The sequence below is a fragment of the Ipomoea nil genome, unplaced genomic scaffold (assembly GCF_001879475.1).
Source record: "Ipomoea nil cultivar Tokyo-kokei standard unplaced genomic scaffold, Asagao_1.1 scaffold1250, whole genome shotgun sequence".
NCBI lineage: Eukaryota > Viridiplantae > Streptophyta > Magnoliopsida > Solanales > Convolvulaceae > Ipomoea > Ipomoea nil.
This window is the reverse complement of record NW_017617678.1, coordinates 3,109,195-3,109,545: the sequence shown is the minus strand read 5'-3', so window position 1 is coordinate 3,109,545 and position 351 is coordinate 3,109,195. Positions and strand designations below refer to the sequence as shown.

Here is a 351-nt window from a genome sequence, read left to right as displayed (position 1 = left end):
TATGCAATACGCGCCCCCAAACAAATAATGGGTTTTCCACTCACCTTTTTAAATGGAAGATTAGTGTAGACTTTTCTATGATTACGGATTATTTATATTATTTGTGGCTAATTATCAACAAGCCTGCCTAGCTTAGTTGGTAAAGCGCAAGGCTCTTAACCTTGTAGTTGTGGGTTTGAGCCCTATGGTGGGCAATTTTTTGCTGTAGCTGGTTGTTTTCCCTTTCAGTTTGTCTTTGATGTATCTATTACAATGATCATAGCATGATTGTCAATATGTCCGAGTGGTTACGGAGATAGACTCGAAATTTATTGGGCTTTGCCTGCGCAGGTTCGAATCCTGCTATTGACG

General features: G+C 39.9%; 1 non-coding gene across 1 annotated transcript; it reads left to right on the top strand.

The window, feature by feature from the left end:
- The first annotated feature begins 269 nt into the window (after positions 1 to 269).
- On the top strand, positions 270 to 351 carry TRNAS-CGA. The gene has a single exon. It is a non-coding gene; the product is annotated as a tRNA-Ser (tRNA).